The sequence below is a fragment of the Pantherophis guttatus genome, chromosome 4 (assembly GCF_059756535.1).
Source record: "Pantherophis guttatus breed Tessera chromosome 4, ASM5975653v1, whole genome shotgun sequence".
NCBI classification, from domain to species: domain Eukaryota; kingdom Metazoa; phylum Chordata; class Lepidosauria; order Squamata; family Colubridae; genus Pantherophis; species Pantherophis guttatus.
Genome location: NC_142066.1, coordinates 87,400,518 through 87,422,150, shown reverse-complemented (window position 1 = coordinate 87,422,150; position 21,633 = coordinate 87,400,518). Strand labels below are relative to the sequence as shown.

The 21,633-nt window shown below is 40.4% G+C and overlaps 1 long non-coding RNA gene across 1 annotated transcript; it reads left to right on the top strand.

Annotated features, from left to right (window-relative positions):
- The first annotated feature begins 1,006 nt into the window (after window positions 1-1,006).
- On the top strand, window positions 1,007-19,377 carry LOC148114215 (uncharacterized). Its single transcript, XR_015733919.1, has 5 exons — window positions 1,007-2,733; window positions 6,144-6,232; window positions 7,110-7,315; window positions 8,295-8,361; window positions 18,967-19,377. It is a non-coding gene; the product is annotated as an uncharacterized LOC148114215 (long non-coding RNA).
- Window positions 19,378-21,633: the final 2,256 nt, after the last annotated feature.

The following is a 21,633-nucleotide window of genomic DNA, read 5'->3' as shown; positions in this document are numbered from 1 at the left end:
GTTCCTGGATGGTTATCCACAAAGGAGGCGATGATACACCCCAACACCTTAGAAATTCAAAAAATGGTAAGATACTATGAAATTTTGGATTCTCAAGGAACATTAAAAACATGAGAGGAACTCAGAGATCAAGGGATACAGATAGATTGGTGGCCCTATCTTCAGATAAAAACAAGATATAAAAAGGATCAAGAGAAAGGAGGAATTGAATTAAAACCGAATCGGTTGGATAAACTTTTAGAAGCCACGGAGGAAAAATTGATTTCAAAAATTTACAACTATCTATTGGAATTTGATCTAGCAGAGGAATTAGTAAAGGGACAAATGATAGCATGGGCAAGAAATATTGGTCATAATTTAGAATTGGAGGATTGGGAAAAAGTGTGGGAAAATAACTATATTATAACAAAGTCAGTGGTTTATAAAGAGAATCAATACAAAATGTGGTATAGATGGTATCTGGGCCCTTTGAGATTAGCAAAAATGTATTCAAATTTAAGGCCAACCTGTTGGAAGTGCAAACAGGCACAGGGTATTTTCTTCCACGTCTGGTGGCTTTGCCCAAAAATTAGGAAGTATTGGGAAAAAATAAGAATTTGGCTAATAGAAATAACATCGGAAAAAATAGAACTTAAACCAGAGATTTTCCTATTAGGGATGATTAAAGAAAACTATAGGAAAGAAATAAAGTATTTAATATTACACATAGTCACTGCAGCCAGATTGGTGCTCGCCCACTATTGGAAAACTGACCAACTGCCAACAGATCAATAGATAATCCAAAAAATCTATAATTGCATGGAAATTGACAAACTAACATTTGAAATGAAGGACAAGGTAGACTCAAAATGTTATATAGAGTGGAATAGGTGGTATGATTGGATAACTGAGAAATGAGAGTAAATGAAAAAATGTGTATGATAATAATTAACAAATATGCACCATTAATAAGATAATGGATGTGTGACCAAAGTCACATTTTCTTTTTATGTATTTTTTTTTAATTTGATTTATATGCCGCCCTTCTCCAGAGTCTCAGGGCGGCTTACAATGCGTTAAGCAATAGCCTTCATACTTTTGTATATTTATACAAAGTCAGCTTATTGCCCCCACAAACTAGGTCCTCATTTCACCTACCTTAGAAAGGATGGAAGGCTGAGTCAACCTTGAGCCTTGGAGAGATTCGAACCAGCAGTAAATTGCAGGCAGCTGTGTTAATAACAGGGTGCGTAGACCACTGTACTATCAAGGCTCTTCTTTTTATGTATTGTCGTGTGTATTAATATATATCTTGTATATACATAGTATAATATTTTACTTTTCTATGTTTAATAAAGTTTTGTTTTTTTAAAAAAAGAAAAAAGAAAAAAGAAAAAAAAAGAAATGTAGAACAGGAAGAAGCCATATAGGTAAAGAAAAGCCATAGTGGCAGAGGAAAAGGAACCATAGGGGAGAGAAAGCAGTTCAGTAAAAAGAGCAAAGGGAACCTAATGCTAGTAGCAGAATCAAGAATCCAATCAAAATCAAACAGGAGCAAAAATAACAATAAGATAAATGAAAATAAACCAGTACAACAAATTGAGCACAATATAAAGAAGTAAACAACTGTAAATGAAGGAGTCAATATTTCGGCAAAATAGAAGAGGTCAAAGGGTGGAGAATGCAATATTCAAAATACAAATAGCAATAGTACAAATTCTGTAAAAGGGGGGAAAATCATTAGTAGTAAGAAAGAAGACTCAGACAAAGGGATAACCTATTGTCGCAGATAATCCCTCAATTATTGTAATAAGGCAATAGGTGATTAGAACAAGGAACAGTGACTCAGACAGAGGCATGCGCCAATCACATAAAAATTATGATTGGGGATATGACTCAGACAGAGGCATGTTCTTAACTGCATAGAGACATAACCATCATCAAGAGGAAAAGTTGAATCAGTAGCAAAATAGTCAAGAAGCAAATTTTCAAGCACATTTTCAGAAACCTCATCACACGAATCATTAAAATAAACACAATCGATACCATTAACACTACATTCTATACATGATAGCAGCAGCAACATTCACACCAACATTCATAGTCACAAAATGTACACATGATAATCAGGGATGTAGGAAAAGGAAGAGGCAGAGTGAACAACAGGCCTAACCCAGCACAAACAATAAGTCTGTAGGAAGAGCTTGGTATTCAAAAAACTTCCACCAATAATCAAAATGTTGGAAAGGGAGGTAAGGTGGATGGTACACCAGATGGACTTCAGCCCAGGCCCCCCATAGAAAAGGAAAAAAAGGGCCCCAATCTCATCTCAAGCTACACTTTTTATACATTTCTTCTTACTGACATACATGCTCAACAACTTCACTTCCTTGTTCTTTCTGATCATCACTTTCCATAAACACCCATGTACATTTGAAACTCTCAGCCATTTGTTACTTTCAGTTCCTCATTTCCCATTTCCTTCATTCTTCCTGTTCTAAATGTATCCGCACAAGCACATACTTTGCAGAAATATATCATACAAGTCAGCACATTAGAAATATTTCTAGTACATTTTGCAATTATGTTAGTATTATTAATTTCAAGGATCGGACCCAATAACAGACATGGACTCATCAATGGTCAAACAGGTTACCTTTTATTTACATGTATCTTCTCATTACAGCAATCATCAGCAAGAACATCTGGAGCAGTGTGGGGCAACCTTAAATATCCTGGGAGGTGGAGTCTGAGGTAAGGAGTGGTCTAGGTGGGAGGTAGATGTATGGTGTGTATGTGTTAACCCTTGCAGTCCTGGGTCATGTGTACCTGCTTGTATGGGTAAGGCATTTACACGTGACAAATCCCCCTCTAAATGCCTGACCTGTGTGCGGGTGTTTTGTGTATGGGGAAGAGTCCAGGGGAGAATGCATAGTTTGGACACTAGGTAGGCGTGCTGCTTGCCCTGCAGAGGTTTTGTTAGTATATCCGCCGTTTGTTCTTCAGTGTTGCAGTGTGTGGCTTTGATGAACCCTATTTTCGAAAGTTGTCTCACATGTTTGTGCTTTATATCTATGTGCCTGGATCTCTGGCCTATGGCATCCGCCCTGGATATCTCAATAGCAGCCTTGTTTTCCTCGTGAATGATTATGGGATATGCGGGTTCGGCCCAGATGCTGGTGAGTAGATCATCAAACCACATCAGGTTATTGGCTGCCTTGGATAAACATATGTACTCTGCTTCGGTGGTCAATGTGGCTACTAGATTTTGTTTGCCCGTTTACCAATGTACAGAGCTGTTGTTGAGGAAGAACACATATCCTGAAGTGCTCTTCCTACTCTTTACATCTCCTGCCCAGTCAGCATCCGCGTAACAGGTGAGGGTTGGTTCATCGAGTGTATCCGGCTCTAGGCATAAGCATGCATCTGAACTGTACTTCAGGTACCTGAGTACCCTTTTGAATGCTTCCCAGTGATATACGGTGGGTTTGCCTACGTGTCTGGACAGTAGATTGACCGATAGGGCGATGTCGGGCCTGGTCCAGTTGGCAATATACAAAAGGGACCCTATAGTTGACCTGTAGAGTGTGTTGTCTTTGAATTTGGGCGCCTCGCCATACATGTTTTTTACAAAGTCTGGTTGCATGGGGGTTTCACTTTGGCATCTGCCATGTTACACTTGTGTAAGAGTTCAATGATTTTTTCTTTTTGTGACAAGCGAAATCCCTTGGAAGTTTTACTGATTTGTACACCCAGATATTTGTTTATCTTCCCTAGAGATTTTAGGGAGAAATGTTCACCTAACTTGCTAGCGAATGAGTCACATTTTTTTTTATATTTGTCAATGTATAGTATGTCGTCCACATAAATAAGCACGTATTCTAGGGAACCGCCATCCTTTCTGACGAAGAAGCAGTTGTCTGCTGGTGTTGCAGTGAACCCCATTGCTTCGAGTACATTGACCAGGCACTCGTACCACCGTTTCCCAGACTGCTTCAACCCGTATAAGCTCTTGTTGAGTAGCCATGTGTTACCCCTGCGTGTGTCCCTGCTGTGTGGTGCCTTAACATAAATCTCCTTGTCCAGTTTGGCATGTAGGTATGCAGTCTGTACATCGAACTGATGTACCTCCAAACCTAGGATGGAGGCAATTACTAAGGCGCTTTTAACACTCTCCGCTCTCACGGTGGGTGAGTAGGTCTCGGTATAGTCCTCTGGGTATTTTTGGGCAAACCCTTGTGCCACCAACCGAGCCTTGTATAGTGTCTTGCCACCTTCTAGTGTTTTGATCTTAAAAATCTATCTGGTTCCTATTGGGGACTTATCTTCGGGAACTTTGGCAGGCGTGAACACATTTAGCTCTTTGAGATTGCTCATTTCTTTTTCCATGGCTGTCTCTCATTTTAATCTTTCTTCCTGGGGAAGTTTGATCACTTCGTTGTACGAGTTTGGAGTGATTGGGTTAGAGTGTATGTGCAGTATATAATCCTCAAGGCTTTGGGGCATCTGGTTCCTGCTTGCCGTAACTGGCCTGTTTGGAGTTGATTCGGTGTCGTGTAAGTACCTTGCTTCTTTCTGTGTGAGTGTGTCTATCTTTATCTTGGGGTGGTCTCCCTTCCATTCACTGATTTTGACTCCCTGGTGTCTGGGTTTGTGTCCCCTTTCTTTCTCGCTATCTAATGCGGTTTGTTTGACCCGGTCCTGTGTATTGCGTTTTATCTCCTGTCTGGGGTGTATCTCGTTGAGGTGTATTTTGGACCAATTCGCTTGTTCATGGAACACTGCTGTCCTAGATACGCTGAACCTATCATTACTTCTATAAACCTGAATCCCTTGGTGCCTGGTTCATAACCCATAAACCTAAGCCTCCTGGATACCTTGTCCCCCTTGTGGCGTAGTTGTTTAGGTATGTGCACATCTGCCGTGACCCCAAATACATGTAAGTGTCCTATTTGTGGCTTCCTATTGTCCATCAACTCGTACAGGGTCTTATCAATCACGCTAGACCATAGTGTGTTTAGCGTGTAGTTGGAATACACTAAGGCCTCTGACCAAAAATGCTGGCCAATTCCCACATCTTCTAATGCGCATCTTACCATAGTTTGCAGGGTAGAATTCCTTCGTTCCTCCACCCCATTCTGGAAGGCTGAGAACGGTGAGGATGTGTAGTGTAGTATCCCCTTAGTCTTGAGCCAATGTGTGAAATCCCTCGAGAGAAATTCTGACCCCCTATCGGTCATTATTTGTTTTATCTGAGTGTTGTGTTGGACTTCTACCCTCTTGTAGAATTCCTTAAATTTCTGATATACTTCGTTTTTGTGATTTAGTGTATACACGAAACCGTAGCGACTGTAGTTGTCCATGATGGTGAGAAAGTACCTTTTTTTGTATTTTATGGATGGCCTTAAAGGCCCCACTAAGTCCATGTGTACCAGATTGAAAATGTGGCTGGTGGTGCGTGTTGCCTTCTTAGGCCTAGGTTTGGTTTTTAGCTTTGAGCATTTACAGACCGAACACTTGAGTAATTTTCACAGTCCTTTACTTTTATACCTTCAGTACAGTTCGTCATTTTTTTGAATAATAGGAAAGCTAGCATGCCCCAATTTCCGGTGTAACAGGTGGGCACAATCATCATGGATGGGCTTGCCTATTGTGGGTTTCCTCTGACTGTGTGGGTTGTGTTCATGTGTGTTGGCAGCTCTGTTTCCCTGGTCCAGAGTGTTTGTTTTATCTGTTTCCGTCTCTATGCTGGCATTTATGCTAGGTACGTTATTGTTCTTGGTGTGCAGGTAGGGTAGCCCCCCTCTAACCACTACCTTTCCAATGTCCTTCCTGTTCCTATTCATGAGAACTCCTCCCCCCTTGAAAGTTACTTCTATCCCGGATTCTTTGCTGAGTTTCAGTGCAGCTAGAATGTTGTGAGGTATCTCTGGGACTAGCAATACCCCCGCTACTTTTCCTATTCCTGGTAGGTATGCGTTTCCCTTCCCTGTTACCCGAACATCATTTTGGTTGGCTACCTTGACTAGGAAGTCTTCTTCGGTGAAAGAAGAGAATAGTTGCCTGTTATATGTAGTGTGATTGGTGGCTCCCGAATCTATGAGCCACATGGTGTCCTCCCTGTCCTGATTGGTCACTTGTGTGTGTTCTCCTATCCCATACAGCGACCCAGTTCAGCTGTCCCTGGAACTGTCCCTGTTTCCCCTTCTGTCCCTTGGATTGGGAGAGTCCCTGCGCCTGTATCTACTGTCTGGTGAGTGCCTCTCTGGATGTCTGGTCCTGTGTTCATGTCTGTCCCTTTCCCTGAAATTTCTGGGGCAGTCCCTTTTATAGTGACTTCTGGACCCACAATTGTAGCATTCCGTTGTGTCCTGTTGCCTGTCCTGAAGACCTACTCTCTTTATGGGCCTGTGCTCTCTGTGTGACAAGGGGCAGCTTTTCCTCAGGTTATCTTCCGCTATCAACCTGTTGGATAGGCTATCAATGGGTAGGTGCCCCAGGTTTAGTGAATCTAGGTGTGATAAAGTTATCCCAGGTGGGATCTAAGGAGTTAACTATCACGCTCTTCATGGTCTGATCTGACACAATCTTCCCTCTCAGGTGTAATTCAGCTCTAGTGGCGTTTAACCCTAACAGATGTTTGCTCATAGGAACCCCTGGTCTAATTCTTGCAGAATAGAACTCTTTAGAAATTCTGGTTGTGGTTGCCACACTCTCACTATAGAAAAGCCCAAACATTTTTTGCATTAATTCTGATACCGTTAAGTAGTGTTTGATACTGGGGTTTATGGTGGGGGAAATACTGGGGATTAGTAGGTAAAATGCCTTGTGGTGCAGGCAGTCCAGTTCAAAAGTCCAGAGCCTTTCTGGGGAGTTAGTAATAAAAAACAATATATTTTCCCTCAAAAAAAACAACCTGGAGCTGTTGGCTCCACTCCAGGAGGTTAGACCCATCCATTTTTAACTTTGGGAAATCATTAGGTAAATTCCCTGTATTATTTGTCAAGTTACTTACAGCAGGCGGCTGTCCATGGTTCTGAATGTGCAGATAGCTGCAATATGGCATAGGGATACTTGCTGGGAGTTTAAAAAGCCCTCTCTGCATTTTTTTTGTCTCCTTCTCCCTCCAGGCGAATCTGCGCATGTGCGAGGTTCATTTCAGCTCTGTAGTCATTGGAGGAGGTTCTCGTTGCTGCAGCTCCTGCATAGATGTCTCTCTCAGTCTGGTATGTCTCAGTTTCGACTTTGTGTGTCCAGCGGTGAGTCGAAGGTAGTCGGGCCATCGCGATCGCATATGGATGAAGATCCAGCCTGCTCGGGTGTTCCTGCAATGGTGGTGAGTATCTGCTCCGGTCTCTGCGTTCCAGCGTTCGTGGCCTCTGCGATGGGTGGTGTCGCGTCCTCACGGGGTGCTGCGATGTCGGTGGGCTGGCAGCGGCGTCTGCATCCCTCGTGTGGGTGGCTCGGTGCTTCTCCCCCTCGTCCCTTGCCCCTCTCTGCGTCTTTGGTTTGTTTTTGGAGATTTTCAGGTTGGAGGCGAAGGCGGCGGTGAGGGTCCTTATGGCCTGTTTGATCTGCCTCTCGGTTGGGGACGTTTCGTGATCTGAGTCAGACCCCTCGTCCTCATAGGGTTCATCTTCCCCGCTGGTTGGGGGGGTGAAAATATTTCGCGCCGGCCATTTTGAATCTCAGCCTTCGATTGATCGGTGGTCGGCCATCTTGGTGGGCCGCTCAAAGATGGCCGCCATTCAAAATTTGGTACGAGATCGGGCTCTTCGGTATCGGTTAGAGGTTCGGCTGGGGGTGAGTTTCTTACCGAGCCGTGGTCCTTAGGTTCTGGGTTTTGGTCGTGATCTCCTCTCGCTGCTCCATGGTCCTGGATCAGGCTTTGGAGGTTCGTGATGAGGTCCTCATCGGCCGTTGGCGATCTCAGCAATCTCAATATGTCTAGTCGTAGTTTGTTGCTTCCTTGGGTGTCAGTTTCTTGGCTGATCTGGTCTCTGATCCCCTTTCCGTCGTCCATTGTTGCGGTCTCGGGGTTGGCCTTGGTGTCGGGTCTCTCTGGCGTTCCCACCGGGAAGTTGCCATGAGGGGATAGCTGTGCTGCCATCCTTTTAGTTCGTGCTTGGGTGTTTGGTTTCTTCTTTTCTTCGGCTGCAATTTGTCTTTCTGGCATATCTTCTTGTTATTGGGTCATTAAACCATCCTCTGCTACCATTTTGTTACTAATTTCAAGGATCAGACCCAATAACAGACATGGACTCATCAATGGTCAAACAGGTTACCTTTTATTTACATGTATCTTCTCATTACAGCAATCATCAGCAAGAACATCTGGAGCAGTGTGGGGCAACCTTAAATACCTGGGAGGCGGAGTCTGAGGTAAGGAGTGGTCTAGGTGGGAGGTAGATGTATGGTGTGTATGTGTTAACCCTTGCAGTCCTGGGTCATGTGTACCTGCTTGTATGGGTAAGGCATTTACACGTGACAGTTAGTTTAAAACTTTGGTTCATTGAGGCCTACAAACATACACCTAGGCCTTATTACCTGTAACTTTTAAATGGGATATTTTCCTTTTCTCTCACTATGTACCCTCAATTAGTTGGAAAAAACACTGTAATACCCACCATTACCTTTCCTTGCTCCCAAGGGTCAAAGCTCTGGGAAGGTAGGCAAGAATGTTTACAGTTAAGATAAAAATGGCCTATCAATTTCTAACTAAATCTTTGACTCTCACAATTATAAATTGCCCAATCAGCAGTAAGATTCTGTGATTTACAATATCCAGGCCATTAGCACCAGCTTAGAAATCTGGAATTGGCAAGCACAGTCCTCAGCAAGAAATTAGTAGTGCTTTCTCCTTGTTGTTTCCTATTCTCCCGTATCTCTTTTGTCTAATGTACATGTTTAGCACCTCTATTTCTGGGTCAACAATGCAGTTGAACCTTCTGATACAAATACACTGACATATTAACAAATGTTTCTATTGGATTAGAATAAAATCAGGATAAAGTTAACCCTGATTCAGCTTTGGGGTTGTCCTATTCAAGGTTGATTTGGGTCATGACCAGCTACTTTGTGACAAGAATGTACTTACTAGATCACTGCATTGTAGTGGTGTTATTAATGAAAATAAAGCTTAGCTAAAATACTAATTAAATTGGTGGAAGCAGAGTTAAGATGGTGGACAGGCAGCAACAGCTGTAAACAGCCTTTTCTTTTCTTTTTTATATTTTTAATTCACTTTTAGCCCATTTTTAATCTGAAGGGACATAGTGATAGGAATCAATCTAACCTTTGCTATTTGCTTCAGTTAAGAATTGCTTGTGCTATTTTGCTACCGTTAGGAATTATTTATTAGGAATTAATTCTGTAACCCTCGTTTAGCAAGAATTATAACCTTTGCTATCTGCTTTCTCACTTCTGTTGTTCACTTCAAAGCTAGGCACATCCTTGGTGAGTAAGTAAGAAAAATAGAACAAAATAACAGAAACAAATAGCAAAGGTTAGATTGATCCTGTCACTATGTCCCTTCAAATACATATCTGACTTTTTACATACTGTGAGGCTATCAATTTGTTTTAGCTACATTTTAACAATATTACAAGTCAGGATTTTTAAGAATGGGGGAAAGGAGAAAGAGACAGCACTCTGTAGCACAGAGTTCATTATCTGACTCACTGGAATGGGATTTACAAACTGAATTTGAAAGCAAACAGCATATAGAAATGAATCCCCTCCTTGGAACTCAGCAGCTGCTTCCTTGTACAGGAGGGGAATGTAATACATTTAAAAAGGGAAAATGTAGCAGATTTCCTCTCTAAACAATGTTACAGCTCAAACTGTACATTCAATCTAGGAATTTTTATCAACTGTCATAAATAAAGTTGACTGCTTGAAAGTCTTTTGCTATGTTTATTAAGAGCCACCCAAGAGGCATGGCCAATGTCGCTGTGGCACAACGTTCTTCTCGGATGCTCCTGAGAAAATGTTGATATCGAAGTTGTTTGGGGTCTTTATTGACCAAAAACTGTCTAGGAGGGACAGTAAGCAAGAAAGGCACATACTGGCTAACGCAGGGAAATTGCAATTCCCTGGTTAATCAGAAGTAGCCTTTCAACCAGACAACCTAGAAAGCGGCCATTGAATGAGCCGCAACAAAGCCGGGGCGATCATAGCAGGACTGGAGAAGCAGCAGATGTGGATTCATCTGGGTGAGAAGCCATTTTTTTTGTTTTGCCTTCTGATTTGAAGTTTCTTTTTACAAAACCCAGGGAAATAACTTGAAAGAAAGTGAAGGGTGCAAAGAGAAGAGGGGAGAGCGGGGGCCCCTCTTCTCTTTGTACCCTTCACTTTCCTTCAAGTTATTTCCCAGGGTTTTGTAAAAAGAAACTTCAAATCAGAAGGCAAAACAAAAAATAGGCTTCTCACCCAGATGAATCCACATCTGCTGCTTCTCAGGTCCTGCTGTGATCGCCCCGGCTTTGTGTCAGCTCTTTACCCTCAGCTGTTTAGCAGTGAAGAAAGTGGATTGACCCAAGTGGAAGAAATTAATTGAAGGAAGTAACAAAATTACTTTGGAAAACAAGAAAATAAGAACAGGAAGCCTGATGGAATATCTGTAAATTCTGAATTTGTGGATTTATGCCAAGTGAATGAGACTGAGTGGAAATTATTGAAAGAACTAGTTATAAAACTTTTCCTCCCCCCCCCACTTTTTCTTTTCTTCTGGGTGAAAGTGGTTTGCAGCACCATCTACAGACACAAATAAAAAGACATTGTTTCAATTAAACTGACTGAGAGGACTGGCCTTGACATTGTGGATTGTAGACTTGGACTGATAAGAAACAGCTATGTCTGGCAAGAATTGCATATTGAAATAGAAATTGAAACAGTGTGCCCCTTGAAGCTTTTGAAATAGAAACAAGAACAAGACAAGTGAAGCAATATAAACAGCCTTGTTTGGAAATCTTTCTTTTTGTTGTGACTGTTCTCTCTTGTTTATGCTTTTCTTCTTTTTATCTTCTTCCTTTTTGGTTTAGGATTTGACCATTTTTAGTGATTCCTTTTTTTCTTTCTTTTTTCTCCTGAAATATTTCTATTGATTGGATTAAGTTTTGTATTTTTTTTAACTTTCCATTTTTATTTTTATTTTTTTGGGCTGGTTGGTTTTTTGAATGTTTGAACTTTGATGATAAACAAAAAATTGGATTAAGGTAAGAAGAACCTGAAGAATCAGAAGTCTTTGTTGTTGTTGTTTTGTTTGTTTTTTTTCTTCTTCTTTTTCCTCTTTCTTTTTTATTCCCCTTTGGCCTTTTGCTATGTGTTTTTGGGTGTGATGGAGTTTTTTGACTTCTATTTTTAACCAATCTATCCAACAGGGTAGATTAGGTATTGGGATTATAAATTTAAATCTTATTTGGATTATAAATTCAGTGGATTATAGTAGACAAGACAGGACAAGGTGAAGAAGGCAACAACGCATTTACCTCCCATAACACCAGCTTCAATCCCTGCAGTGCAGAGGACACTAGATACTATAGCAATGCAACTGGAACTAAAAAAATATGATATAGGTCTTTCATGAAGACTTTAAAGTAAGAATGGAGAAGGTAGAAGGAGAGCTTAAAGAAGTGAAGGCAATGATGGGAAAGAATGAAGAAAGAATACAGAAAGTGGAGGAAAAAGCAGATTCAACAGAAAAAAAAGGGAAGGAAATGGATGACAGACTCACAATGGCTGACAAAAACCAGGAAAAAACAATTATCTCTCTCAAAATGGACAGAGTGGAGTACTACTTAAGATTTCAAAATATAGAAGAAGAAAAGGGAGAGAATTTGGCAGAAGTGGTGGCAGAGATACTGGAGGAAATGGTGGAGGAAACCAAGGAAAAGATATTAAATGGGATTGATGAAATATACAGAGTGCATATTCGATATACAATGAGAAATAAATTGCCAAGAGAGGTGCATGTAAGATTTACCAGAATAGCAATAAAAACAGAAATATTACAGGTAGCAAGAAATACTCCAATAAAATACAAGGACAAAGAGATTGTGGTGTTGAAACAGATATTCAGGAGAGTGAGAGACCTGAGGAGAGAATATTTGACAAAACCTCTAATTCAAAAAGGAATAAATTTCAGATGGTTAATACCAGAAGGAATATTGGTTTATTGGCAAGCACAAAGACATAGACTGGACTCGATAGAGAAAGTGGAATTATTTTATGACCAATATTTGGGGTCCAAGAAGAGCAAAGATTGAGAGAGGAACAAGAAACTAAAGTCCAAGACGAAGCAGTGAAAGAAAAAGAAGATCAAAAAAGAGAGACGATATAAGAACAAGAAGAAAAGGCAATAAGAGAGAGGGCAAGATCAAAAGAGCCCAAGGATCAAAGAGAGATATGAATGACAAGATCAACAAAAACTAGTAACAAGTAAAACATGGAAGAAGAAACCAAAGCAATATCAATAAACATTAATGGTTTGAATTCGGTGATAAAAAGGAAAATAACTCTTAATAAATTGGGGAAACTAAAAATGGACATTGTATATCTACAAGAAGTTCATATTAGAAAGCAACACAAAAATTATTGGAGTATCGAAAATTGGGCGATTTGTTTACTGCATTGACACATCAAAGTAAAAGAGGCATAGTATTATACATTAAAAAAAGACTAGCCATCCTGATCCTGATGCCAAAGGAAAGCGTTTTTGGGCGACAGACCCACAATCTCCTTCCCAATTCCAAACATGGGATTTGTAGAGACAAAAGAAGTGCATCGCGTTTCAGGCGGCAGATCCGGCCAGGAGGAAAGAAAAGGTGAGTCTGCTGAGAAGGAGGACGAGGGCGCGTGGCTCTACAATGTGCAATGAGAAGAAAAGCACTTTCAGGGGGCAGTGCTGCAATCCCCTCCCCGAATCCAAAATGGTTCCCAGTTCCCCACTGCACATTACAGGGGAACTGGCCGCCTGCCGCCTGAAACGCGGCTCTGAGAATTGCATTGGGGAATCCAGGCAATGGTGGCTGGAAAGGAGGGGTGTTTAACTTTAGGAGCTCCTGTTCAGCTCACTCAGCTCCTGGGCACAGAGAGGGCTTAGGTGGCAGCTCCTCACATTGCTGGGGAGTGAAGTCATTGCGACCATTGTCTGCCCTAAGCTGCCTGCTGGGCAGCCAGAGGGCTGGCCAGCCGGAAACCGTAGGGCCCGCCTTGTTCCCCAAAGCTGCCAGGCAGATTCCCCCCCCAGACCGTCCCAAAGAGATTTGTTCCTCAGGCTGTGCTCTGTCCCTCCCCCCAGAGCATGCGAGGGGTCTCTTTGGAGGAAAGCGAGTAGTCCCTGCAGATTGCAGGAGCACCTGATAAGTTTTCTGGAAAAGAACTTATCAGTAATCAACGCCCTCTTTCCCAACCAAGTCTCTGAGGCACCTCTTGCTTGCAGGAGGAGGAGGAAGGCAGTGTAAAGCAGCACCACCTTAAATGCTGGTAGGCAGAAGTAGAATTCTTGTTTTCTTGTTTTCCTCCCCCAAAATTAAGGTGCGTCTTATACTCCGAAAAATATGGTATTTATCCAACAATCTGCCATTATCGGAAATTATCAGAAACCAAGAGGAGATGGGCCATCCGGGAGAAGGAGGCTTTTGTTGTTCATTGGGCACTGTTAATGTGGAGGCATTTCCTGAAAGGGGCGAAACACCCCTTTGAGGTGTGGACTGATCACAAAAAGAGGCCTTAAAAATGCCCTGAAAATTGTCACCTAAGTAAGTCCGCTGGGCCCAACACTTTAACCAATTTAATTTCTCTCTGGGCTACCTTCCTGGAGGAAAGAATTTTATGGCAGATGCCCTCTCAAGGCTACCTCAATACAGTAGTGTTCAAGAGGAAGTGATTCATCTGGTTATCCCCTCGAAATTCACACCCTCTGGAATGAATTACCTACTAAGCTCCGGATGGCTCCTGATCTCCGCTCCTTCCGTCGGGACTTGAAGACTTGGCTTTTCAAACAAATAGGCTGAGACTGATTCCGGGCTTTATTATTTACTACTAATTAATTATTTGGATTAAATTATGATTTTATTGTACTTGTTTCTTAACTTGTGTTCGCCATCCTGAGTCCTTTAGGAGAATGGCGGCATATAAATACATGTAATAAATAAATAAATAAACTGTTGATAGAAGTTAGCAAAACCCAGGAAGCATTGTAGTTGTTTACGGGTACATGAGGGAGCCCATTCCAACACTGCCCAGACCTTTTCTGGGTCCATTTCTATCCCTCATGTGAAATGTGGTACCCCAGACAGTCAATTTTAGTCTGGTGGAATTCACATTTTGACAGTTTAGCATACAGCTCAGCAGCTCTAAATTTTTTCAGGAGTGCTCTCACCAGTTTTATGTGGTTGTCCATGGTCTCTGTGTAAATAAAAGTATCATCCAGGTAGACCAGGACCCCCTTGTAAAGGTGTTTGTGCAGTACTTCGTTGATCAGTTGCATGAACACTGCAGCGGCTCCTTGTAGTCTGAAAGGGAGCACCCTAAATTGGAAACATCCCAGTGGGCAGTTGAAAGCAGTTTTCCATTCATCCCCTTCCTTAATTTGAACTCTATAATATGCCTCCCGCAAGTCCAGCTTAGTAATAATCTTTCCTTTGGCCAGGTGGGCTAGGATGTCCTTCATGAGGGTCAGTGGGTAGACATTTTCCACGCAAATAGCATTCAAGTTCTTATAGTCAACCACCAGGTGAAAAGACTCATCCTTCTTCTCCCAGAATAGCACCGGGGTGGCTACATGCAGCCTAGCCCGTTGGATGAAGCTGCGTTTTATGTTTTTATCAATAAAGTCTCGTAGTTCCCCCAACTCCCGAGGGGTCATGGGGTAGATCTTTGTTTTAGGGAGTTTTACCCCAGGTAGGATTTCTATACTACAGTCTGTAGGCTGGTGAGGAGACAGCACATCTAATGCCTTCTCACTAAACACCTCCCGAAGGTCCCAGTACTTTTTTGGGATCTTTTCTTCCCCCACAATGTGTTCCATTGCAGTCGCCACCATCTCACTTGCCACTTTGGCCATGCAATAGGGGTTCTCCCCTCTCTTCCCTTGCTGGTTAGAGCAGATGCACAACATGCCCATCTTCTAATTTATGTGCGAGTTCCATTTTTGGAGCCAGGGCAGCCCAAGTAGAAGAGGTCATTCCATGCCAGGGGCTACAATAAAGCTCAGAGTTTCCAGGTGATCCCCCATCCTCATCTCAATCGGTTCGGTTACAAAATGGGCTGCCCCCCCATCTACCGACCCATCTAGCTGACAGAATGCAATGGGCCTTTTCATCGTTTTTAGTCTTAGACCCATCTTTTCCACAATCTCAAGGCTGATGACACACCTTGTGCATCCCAAATCTAGAAGGGCTAGCATCTTCCCATGGGCCCTGGTGGATAGTACCTTTAGTTCCACTGGGATGATCATGGGTCCCCCATTCTTGTTGGATGCTTATCTTACGGTTGGGTAGATAATATATAGAAAACTATGTTCTGTAACTTTAATTGCTAACAAGATGCCTAATTGGGTGTGCTAAGCAGACATAAAAGAAGGCAGGAAGTTCATTCACTTCTGCTCCTGCTATTAGAAGGTTGAAAAGAACTGTGTCAGTGTTACTGAAGAGAACTGGAATTGTAAGCAAACTATGTTTTTGTGTTGAACCGTGATTATTTGAAGAAGTGTTATCTTTGTTTTGAGAAGCCAAGTTTATTTTTACTACAAGTAAAGACTATTTATTTTTCTTTAAACGTTCAGAGTCTGTGAGTATCTGTGTGTTTTGCTAAGCAACGTATCTATTCGCAGTCTGGTCCATTGCATCACTTTGCAGAGGGCAGTTTTACCCTCAACACTGGTTATGGGCCCAGTACCAGAGTGTGTGTACCAGTTACAGCAATAAGAGAGTTGCGACACACATTATTGCTCCAGATGTTCTGATTCGTATTTAATATCCTGGTGAGGATGGCACAAGGTCAAGCTCCCAACTTATCGCTGGTTACCCAGCTGGATGGCACCAACTACAAATCCTGGTCCACCAAGTGCAGTCTCCTGTTGCACAAAGAAGGGCTATGGGATGTAGTGCAGAATCCACCAGATGTGACCTCCTGGAATGCTGACGCTGCCGAGGATGCCAGGAAGATAGCCGAGTTCCAGAGGAAGAATGAGAGTGCATTGTGTATTATTGGTTTGTCTCTAGATGATACCCAGCTTGTTCACATCGAGGGTGAACAGTCTGCTGCAAGATGCTGGGGAAATTTGAAAAGTCTTTATGTTCGTGACACTGTGGGGGCGCAAATTAACATTACACAAAGGTTGTTTCGCACACGACTCCTTAAGGGTGGTGACATGTTAACACACCTGAACTGCATAAAAAGCATTTTTTGAGAGCTACATCAGAAGGAGGTGGTTTTTTCCGAGCAGCAACAGGTTTATATACTGTTATCATCACTAGATGAGAGCTACAATGATGTAGTAGCATCATTTGAAGTTCTCACAAAGCAGGAACTAACTTTGGCCAATGTAACCTCGCGACTACTAGAAGAGGCCAGAAGGAGAGAAGAAAGAAAACAACTAAGGGCAGAACCTGAGTCGATTAATGTAAATGTAAAGACAAATAACCATGTATATGCTGTAAAACATTGTTTTAATTGTGGCAAGAAGGGTCATATAGCCAGGTTTTGCAGAAGGCTTAAACAAAAAACCATGGTTAAAGATAAAAAACCATGTAATGTAGCTATGTCTGATAAGAAACCGGTTAACCACGATTCGTGGGTTATTGATAGCGGGGCGTCACTATGCATTGTCAGAACACAAAACTATTTTGTGAAAATGTTGCCTAGTAATAATAAGGTTTCTTTAGCAAATGGGTGGAAGCTAAAGACATGTGGTGAGGGAACGGCAATATGTCCATATGTAAAAGAAAAAATGCATATGTTATATGTTCCAAATCTAAACTTTAATTTGATTTCGGTTAGAGTATTGGTTAAGCTAGGAGGATTTACCAGGAGGTCCTCGTTGGAATCAGTTTCGGTTTCGCTGTCATCGGCGGGGGTCGGAGTTGCCAATTCATCCTGTTTCAGGGGAGCGAACTCAACGATTCCTACCTCTTTTAGGGTGGTTTTGCGGGGTTTTGTGGGCAGTTTGTCAGCTCTCTTCCTTCCACTAGAGGTCGCCTTGAATCCAGGCTTAGAGAAACACTCAGCCTCTCGGTGCCCCTCCTTTCCACATCTGAAGCATGTGGTGGACTTTGGCTTGGAGCCTGCAGGTCCCACGGTGGCCTTTGGAGCCCCCTTGTGGGATGAGGAGGGTGGATGGTTTCAGGTGCACCCACCGCAGTAGCAATCTCTGGCCAAGTCGATCTCCACATCAGCAGCCAGCACGTACCGACTTTGCAGATCCCTAGAGGCCCCTCGGGAGCAGCAATCCTTGTAGACATTCTCATTGAGGTCATCCTTATAGCTTTCCAGCAGGGCTACTTCTTTTTTTGGGGGGGGGGATTTTTTAATTTTTTTAAACAAACAAAACATAAAACATCCATCATCCATTACAGTTGCAAACAGTGTTTCGATCGGTTACAAATCCCTTGTGCTTCATTTTACAAATTATCTAATTTCTCATATTATCAACCTGATATATATCTTTATATCATTATCCCCATTTGTCATTTATCTAACAATGGCATTATCATTCTAAAAGAAATTGTTTTCACATATTATATTATAACATTATAACATTCATTTTATATTTCATATTTCACTTCCATGTTTTAGTATCTAGCCATTGGTAAAATAAATCCCATATCTTATAATATTGCTTATCTTCTTGTTCTCTAATTTCAAATGTCAATTTATTCATTTCAGCACATTCCATAATTTTCTTAATAACTTCATCTTGTGTTGGTATTTTCTCATTTTTCCAGTTTTTAGCAAACACAATTCTAGCCGCTATCAATACATTCACAATAAAATATCTCAATTCTCTATTGTATGTTTCTGGCACAATTCCTAATAAAAAAATCTCTGGTTTAAAGTCTATGTGGTTTTTTGTCATTTTTTCCAACTATGTGTGGATTTTAGTCCAGTATCTTTTAGCTTCTACACATGTCCACCACATATGATAATATGAGCCCGGTGTCTGGTGACATTTCCAACATTTTTCAGATGCCACCTGTGAAACACCTTATACAAATTTTCCTTATATGCTGTTGATATTGTCATTTTATAATTTTGCAACCACAGTTTTTGCCATTTCTCTAAGTCAATTCCATAACCAAAATTTTCCCCCATGCTATCATTGTTTCTTTAACTTGTTCTTCTTCCAATTTTACTTCTAGGAAATAACCATATAATTTTTTAATTACATAGTCATCAGAACATGTTAAAATTTTATCTAAATTAGTTAAAATATTATAAAACCCTCCTGTCTTGCAATCTTCATCATATCTAGAATGTATTTGCAAATAAGAAAACCAATTCATCTTTAAACCTTGTTCTTCCAGTTCTTGTTTCAATTTAAGTTCACCCTTTTCATCCAAAAGTTCACTATATCTAACAATTTGTTCCTTTCTAAATGTTATTGAATATGAAAATGCTTTAATTGTGGATACTCAGATTGGAATTTTCAAATAATGTTATTTTTTTACCTTCTCCCAGTTTAATAACAAAGCCTCTCATATGAAATGTCTTCTAAAATACCCCTGTTGTTTTGTTCTCTTATACCATAAAAAAGCATGCCACTCCAACAACAAGTCATGTCCTTCTAAAGTCAATAATTAACATTATCCATTCTTTAATCCACATCAAACTTGTCACTTGATAGTAAAGTTCCCAATTAGGTAAACCAAAACCCCCTCTCATTCTGACATCTTGTAACAACCTTAATTTTATCCTCATCTTTTTTTCCCTGCCAAATATATTTTAACACTAACTTATTCAATTCTTCAAAATAATCTTTTCCAGGGTGGGGCTGACATCACGACGGGACGATGGAAGGTTTTGGTGCTCCGAGACCACCGCTGATATCTTCACCACTGGATGGTCCAAACCGGACCTCACTGTCCCGTAGAGACAGTGACAGAGGAGGGCACATCCTGCTGATCCCAGGGACACCACAAAGCCCCTAGTTGATCACGAGAAGCCCTTTTTTCCAGCGCTGAAGAGGCAGCCATTAAGCTGCTGAAGTTGGGACAACTCCAAAATGAAGAGAATGAGTGAAAGTGTTATGATCCACTGAGAGACTTTTTAAATCTAAACTTTAAGAACACCCTGAAGTGCAAATACAATTAGAATTGAAGATAGAAGAAATTTAGTGGCGGAATTGAGCCTGAATTTAAGTTAATTATCCTAAAATATAAACTATTTTCATCTGTGGATGCCTGTGGAGAGTTTTATTTTTTTTATTTAATTTTTTTTATTTTTCAAAAACACAAACAAAAGAAAACATAAAAACATTATCATTCCATACAATTATAGACAGTGTATCAGTTGGTACTCCTCTCTTCAATTTATCACTGAACATGCTAGCTTATTTCCAAAAATTTCAACATCCATTATATCATAATTATTTCCAATTCTTATTCTCTATCCATTGGTAAAATAAATCCCATATCAAATAGTATTGTCTATCTTCCTGCTCTCTTATTTCAAATGTCAATTTACTAATTTCAGCACATTCCATCATTTTCTTAATAATTTCTCATCATTAGGTAACTTTTCTCCTTTCCAGTTTTTAGCAAATACAATTCTAGCTGCTGTCAAGAGATTCACAATTAAATAATGCAGTTCTTTATTATATGTCTCTGGTATAATCCCTAATAAAAATATCTCTGGTTTAAAGTCAATATGTCTCTTTATCATTTTTTCCAACCACATGTGTATTTTAGTCCAATATCTCCTTGCTTCTGTGCATGTCCACCACGTGTGGTAATAGGATCCTGGGGTCTGATGACATTTCCAACATTTCTCAGATTTATTCTGGAACATTCTGGCTATTCTCGATGGGAATAGATGCCACCTGTAAAACATCTTATACAAATTCTCCTTATATGGTATAGATATTGTCATTTTATAATTATGTGACCACAATTTTTGCCATTTCTCTAAATCAATACCATAGCCAAAATTCTTCCCCCATGCTATCATTGATTCTTTAACTTGTTCTTCTTCCAATTTAACCTCTAGTAAATAACCATATAGCTTTTTAATTACATGATCATCAGAAGCCATCAAAATCTTGTCTAAATTAGTCAATACATTATAAAAACCCTCTGTTTAAGATCTTCTTGATATCTAGAGAGTATTTGCATGTATGAAAACCAATCCATCTTATACCCTTGATCTTCTATATCTTGCTTTCATTTAAGTTCACCATTTTCATCCAATAATTCTTTATATCTTATAATTTGTTTCCCTTTAAACGTCACTGGATACGAAAATGCTTCAATTGTAGATATCCAGACTGGTATTTTCAAGTAGTGATTTTTTTTTTTGTCTTCTCCCAATTCAACCATAAGGCTTCATATATTTTATGTCTTCTAAAATACCCCTGTATTTTAGTTCCTTTATACCACAGAAAAGCATACCATCCCAAAAAAACAAATCATGTCCCTCCAAATTTAACAATCTAGTATTTTTAATGATATCCATTCTTTAGTCCACATTAAACTAGCTGCTTGATAATAAAGTTCAAAGTTAGGTAAACCAAAAGCACCCCTCATTTTAGCATCTTGTAACAACTTCATTTTTATTCTTGCTCTTTTCCCCTGCCAGATATATTTCAATATCATTTTATTCAAATCTATAAAAAATTCCTTGTCCAACTTTATTGGAATCGTTTGGAATAAATATAAAATTCTAGGCAAAATATTCATCTTAATGTTGCAATTCTCCCAATTAAAGATAGTTGCAAGGTTCCCCATTTTTCCAAATCTTGTCCTATCTCTCACTTAACCTTATTGTAATTATTTTCCTTAAAAGAACTGCACCTTGCTGTCAATTGTATCCCCAAATATTTTACCTTATTTGTGACCTTGTCTTCAAGAAGTACACATACAAAAAAGATACCAAAAAATATTAGAAAACTCAAAACATCTTTGACTTCAAAAAAGAAAAGAGGAATGGCGGTTTATGTTAAAGATTGGATCCTTTTGAAACTAATATATGCAGACGAAGATGGCAGAATGTTTATGATTGAGTTAGTACTGGAAAACAGGAAAATACTGTTAGTAGTAATATATGCCCCTAACCAAAACCAACAGGAATTTTTCAAGGGCCTACACAATAAAATAGTTGAACTGGAACATGAAGACATTTGCCTAATTGGAGATTACAATGCGATAGCAGATGCGAAAAAAGATTATAAAACAAGTAAAAAGAACAAGAGAAAAAAGGAGATACTCCCAAAAGAATTTTTTGACATGGCCATGGAAATAAACTTGAGAGATGTTTGGAGGGAAACTCATGAAGATCAGAACCAGTTCACTTTTTACTCTCACCCCCACCAATATTGGTCCAGGATTGATATGGCTTGGATGACCACGAATATTAGAAACAGCGTGGATAAAATAGAGATAGAAGTAAATCAATGGGCAGATCACAATCCAATCCTGGTAAATTGGAAAGGAGTAA